The following is a 5,756-nucleotide window of genomic DNA, read 5'->3' on the forward strand; positions in this document are numbered from 1 at the left end:
CCTTTGCCTTATTTTTGACAAAACAAATTCTTAAAAAAAAAAAACTACTCGTAAGAATAAATTCAATTAAATAAAATACGTTAAAATACGTTTTCTTTTCTGAAATAATTGCAATAATTTATTCCCTTATTCCTTGCCTTATTTTTGACAAAACAAATTCTTAAAAAAAAAAAATTACTCGTAAGAATAAATTCAATTAAGTAAAATACGTTTTCTTTTTTGAAATGCCTGGTAAATATAAGATAAGGAGGAGAGTCCGCGAACCTGTTCGAACGAATCCATGACCGTGCCCGTTCGTGCGCGCTGGCACATATTCCCGTGCACTGAATATGTGTCAGGGTCGATGATTTATCACGGGATTCTGACTGAGCGAGCTACTACCATCCGGTGGAAAAGGCTTTCGCTTTAATTGCGGCCATGATTGGGGAATAATATCCGAAACACTGTTTTAAACACCGCTCTTCCAACATTTCTCTTTTCGTAAACTCGGTTATATCTTCTTATTATTTGCTCCAATTTAAAATAAATATAATTTTAAAAATATTCGACGAGTTCCGTTTCCGGAATATCTTTTATAATCTAATATCTCTTAATTTAATTCGTTTCGCGCGAAATATTATCGACACAATAACATCGCGTCTTAATTTCGTTTTGACGAAGTTTCTGATTCTCGTGCAGCTCGTGTAAATCAATATTTTAGAAGAGTGTATATTTAAATAATAACATCGGCGAATTTCTTGAAATTCTCGCTCGGTAATAATGTATATCTTCCTTGAACTCGTGTATCGTAAATTTGGAGGATATATTTCTTTCGTTTCGTCGATTACGTTTTTAACCTTGGCAGAGCTCGGTGATGTAAGAAGTGTGTCGCGAATTTCTTTTCTCTTCTTTTTCATCCGTTTTCCTTTTCCCAGCCTCGATTCTTCCCTTTCTCCGCGCAAATGACCCTTCACACCTCCCTTGAAGCCAAGGTAAAATTTCCGTTCGATTAGATTTAAAAACCGAGTTGTAACTCGTTTCGGGAACAAAGGTGCCCTCGTTTGATAGTGGAATGGTGAAAAAGGTGGTGAGAAAAGGATTTATCATTTGAGAGAAAAAAAAAAGAAATAATGAGTTACAGGTTAACTTTGACATTAAGAAGTAATGGTTTTTTTAAAAATGATTATTTTAATTTTGTTCTCTTTGTTTTTATTCGCCAATTATTTTACGAAATTATTTTTGAAATTTGCGAATTTTTAAATTCCAAAATTTTTTTTCAATTTATTAGAAAAAAAATATATATACATATATTTTTGCCCGCAGCCCGTCATCAGGGAATAAATAATTTTCGCAATAATTTTTCAATCGTGTTTTGAATCGTTATCTCGCGTGAATACAAAATTCCGATAAGCCAACCGAAAATCTAGGTCAATTATCACGTTTCGTACGAGATCGACATATATCTGAATACTTATAAACTGAAGTGGTACCTGATAATTACTCGAAATACCTTCGAACAATGCATCAGACTCAATATCTCACATTTAACGTCGAAACACTACTCGAGGGAACAAAAGGTGGAAAACGAGAAGCTTAAGAACACGAGAACCATACAAAGGTCTACCTTTTAGATTTATCGAATCACCGACTCCCAATAAACACACACTTTTGCGCTTTTGTTCCATCGTGGAGGCGAGCCACGATGATTAAAATCATCGAGATTAAAAAAATTAATTGATCTTTCTCTCGTCACTCACATATATGCTTCTCTTTTCTTTTCCTTCTTTTCCAAAATAAATTTTACACTCTCCACTATATTCGTCTTTCATTAAATTATTCTTTATTTTATTATTCAATTTAATAAATATATCCTCCTCCAGGTAGAAATTTACCTGGATAATAATGATAATAAACTTAGAAGGAATATCCAACCCAACCTGTTGTCAGAGAAATAAAACTGCAACGAAAAAAAAAAAAAAGAAAAAAAGATAAATCTTCTCGTGTTGTAAAACAAACATATCGATAATTTGAATTTCTAAAATACAGAAGGAAAGGATAAAGCCATATTTTCGAGGATGTACGAATAAAAATGATTTAACTTTTTTTCCCTCCCCCTATATCGAGATGAAAGCCAGAATTATTAGTTTCCAATCGGCTTTTTAAGGATTATCGATGCGAGACGGTGTTGATCGGTGTTTCGAAAGGAGCAAAGCACGGATCTGGTTAATTGGAAATTGCTCGGTTCATTTGAGAACGAACGCGGATGACGCGAACAATGGCGCGGTAATTCGTGTGTGGCGGCTCTTTAAGCCAGCTTTTGTTAAAGGAACGCTGTCACGGTCAACGCGGGGGACTTTCTCTTCTCTAATCTCGCAATTCGTTTCGAATGTCAAACGTAGAATCGACGAGCTCTCTGAAACGAAGTTTAAGGCGTTTTACTGCTCGATTATATTCGAGCATTTATCGACGTGTGATTTTTATTTTCTCAATTTTATTATTTATTAAAATGGAAATTTAAATAACGTGGAAAAAGTTTAGAAAATTAATCGAATCTGTTGAGTGAAAAGATTTAAATTTGCATAAGAATTTTTTAATCGTCTTTTAAATATATATGAAATTTTCTTTTTATCGATGTAAAATGTAAAGATGGTGAGAAACTTTTGCGATCAACTGTATCCTTTCGAGGGAGAAGTTTCCAAGTGTTTAAACGCCTTGCTTCCGGTTTTGACGGTCCAACTTTCCAAGCAAAGTTCACAGTTTCGTATTTTGTTGCTGTTGGACTCATGCTTCGCCCAGAGATTGTGTCTCGTAACGAGAGTTCCAGGAATTGTTATTGCAATGGAAAAATCGTGATAAATAAAGATGATTATTCCAACGATGCAATATTCAACTTGAGCAAATAGTGAATTAATTAAGGATCGGAGAGGAAAATATTTATTCGACGATCGCGAACGATTTATTTATTATAACTTTTTTTATCTTTTATTTTTTCAAAAATATTAAAAAAAAAATATCTTGACATATCCGTTGAAAGATTACCGATTAATTTTCTTTTCTTTCTTCGTTATTGAAAATTCTAAAGAATCCAAAGAGAGGATGCTGCTTACTCAAGCATTATTCATAAATGAATAAATTACGCAGACGGGAAAAGTCTTTTGTTCATTAATTCAAGCGTTGAACGTTCGTGGAAGGAAAGAACGATTATAACGTAAATACTTGACATTCGATGATATCTTTTTCTTAAGAGGTTCAAAGTAAAACTCGACGGATGATCCGTGTCTCTTGCAACTTCGAATCTTCGAAAGATCATCGAGACGAGTCGAGAACAAATGAAACCAATAAGCGGATAGTAATATTTATTACTAGGAAAGAAAAATTCTCGGATAAGATAGAGGATAAAAGAAAAGATCGACAAAAGGAATCGACATACGTAGCATAATTGATTATCCAACTTGAAATCACTGTTAAATCGGAAGTCTGACAAGGGCAGGTCGTGGAAAATTTGATAAATTTGAAATATAGCCAATCAAAACTTCGGATCGGAAATCTGAGAAACGTCCCTGAGATCGTCGAGTAATCGAAAGTTTGACGAACTTCGGATAATGGAAAGTTTATACGAATATGAAATGTAGGCTGCTGAAAATTGGATATCCCGGATTTCCACGAAATCTGACGAGTGTAAAATTCAAAAAGTTTGATTTTACCCCGAAAAAGTTCAGAAACTTCGCCCAAATGCAAAGAATCTGAATATTAAAATATAATCCAAATTTGATCATACAAAATCCAATTTTAGAAAAACCCGATCCAATAGGGAATCCAACGAACCTAAAGTTTCTCGAACAACGAGAAATTCGAAATAAAATTCGAAGATTAAAATCGATCGAGAAAAAAAAAAAAAAAGAATCGAGCGAAAAATCTGAAAAAAAAAAAAAAAACAATCCATAATAATCGCAACTTGAATACGCAACAATGGAGCGGCGTGTTTGATAAACGGCGGACGTTTAACCGGTTGGAAGACGCGTGGGCGGTCGTCTGGGAGGGGGGAGAGAGAGGATCGAAGCACGAGGGAGGTTGGAACCGAGCCCCAATTTCCGAAGGAGAGAGACTCTGAGAAGTGGTGCAGGTTGGAGGGTGCGGGACGCGGTCACCTCGGGGCGTTCACCCCTTGCGAGCAACCAGCGCACTCGATACACTCACCCCTGTCTGCGTGTGCGGGGGCGTACGTACACCCAAGCCACGTCTATCCGCGACCTGCAGTCTGCCGTGCACTGCCGCGGCTGTATCTACAGGAGAGGGCTGCTGCTGCTGCTCGCCGCTTTCCACCCGCTTTTATCGTCGTCCGGTTATTTGATCGCTCGTGTAAATAAATTTAGCACTTTTCCACCCCTCCTTGAACGTTGCAAATCGTTAATTTTGTTTCTTCATGTTAAAAGAAAAATTAGAGTAAATATATGATATTTCTATATTTATTTTAAAAGCCTGTACAATATTATTCTATCGTATTATTCTTTCAATTTATTATTCGTGAAATTTAAAAATTTATTTAGATTTGTATATATAGGAACAGAATATTTTCTTCTCTTCTTTTTTTTTTTCTTTTCGTTATTTGAAATTTTCCATCAGTTTTGGAAGAGATGAGGAATAAATTCGTTTGAAATCTGTGAAATCTGAATCGGATTATTAATTTAATAAAACGTGTGTGTATGTATATATTGTTCGATATAATACGATATTTCGTTTTGTTCGAGGTAACGTAACGAGGTTTCGATAAATCATTCTTGGTAAAATTTCACGAAAATTTCGCATGCATCTTTCGCAAATGGTTGCGCAGGTCGTAAATTTATAAAGCTCTTTCGGGGAACGTGCAAGATAAAGTTAGAAAGTCGCAGTCTAATAAGCCGGTTCCATGGCACGGGGCTATCAACGAGAATTCCAACTTCTTAAATGTAAATAGCTGGTTCCGCTCATTTCCTACGATGCAAGTAAGTGAGGAAGGGGCTAGGGGATTTGAATTGAAACGAAATAAAATAGCAAAGATTCATTCATTTTATTCAATTCATTTTATCTATTACTCTACCGAAAATGTAATTATATTTCGCTCAAATATTTTCCTCTATTCAATTCAATTTTGTTTATTTACCATAAATAATTAAAAATAAAAATTTTTAAGATTCTATCTTTGAATAATCGCTCCAAAATTTTTTCAAACATTTGCCGCTGGAGTGTGTTTGTGCATATGAGAATGCAAAAATTTATAGAATGGAAAATATAGTATACCTCTTTGAAATTTTCTCAAGTTTTTCATATCTCTAATTTTTTAAAACATCCCTTACATGATCAAAATTACAAAATCGTTCGAAATCGCACAATCACTGTCAACTCTATTCACTTTTTTCTCCAACGTTTCGTCGATCTATCGCCGATTCCACGACCTAATTATCGGCGGATCGATCGCAACAATTAATTTGACTCGTTCTTTTCCTCCTTTTTAGTACGCTTCTCCCATTCCCCTCCGCTCCTCTCATTTCTTTTTTTTCTCCTCCTCCTCGTTTTCGTTACGCCGTTAGCCCCGGAAACGAGCTTGAAAGAATTTCCCTCGAAATGGAAAAAACGTCGTTCGACAGACAAGGAACAAGGAAGTTGCAGGGCTTGTAACAGTTGCTCGAAACAGCGGGGGAGGGAAACTTCTGCGGCTGACTGTGCGGGATTAATGAAAAATCACGGTGGTGATCAAAGGATAAGGATCTTCATTTTCTTTTTTTTTTTTTTTTTTTTTT

General features: G+C 35.4%; 1 protein-coding gene and 1 long non-coding RNA gene across 2 annotated transcripts in view; one reads left to right on the plus strand and one right to left on the minus strand.

The window, feature by feature from the left end:
- LOC102671200 (neuropeptide SIFamide receptor-like) overlaps positions 1–5,756 on the minus strand; it is a 73,237-nt gene that overhangs the window by 54,625 nt on the left and 12,856 nt on the right. The window lies entirely within an intron of this gene.
- LOC116186883 overlaps positions 1–5,756 on the plus strand; it is a 22,960-nt gene that overhangs the window by 4,063 nt on the left and 13,141 nt on the right. The window contains exon 2 of the long non-coding RNA XR_004151931.1: positions 2,294–2,298. This is a non-coding gene — a long non-coding RNA (uncharacterized LOC116186883). The remainder of the gene's footprint in view (positions 1–2,293; positions 2,299–5,756) is intronic.

The sequence above is a fragment of the Apis dorsata genome, unplaced genomic scaffold, assembly GCF_000469605.1.
Source record: "Apis dorsata unplaced genomic scaffold, Apis dorsata 1.3 scaffold_69, whole genome shotgun sequence".
Taxonomy (NCBI): domain Eukaryota; kingdom Metazoa; phylum Arthropoda; class Insecta; order Hymenoptera; family Apidae; genus Apis; species Apis dorsata.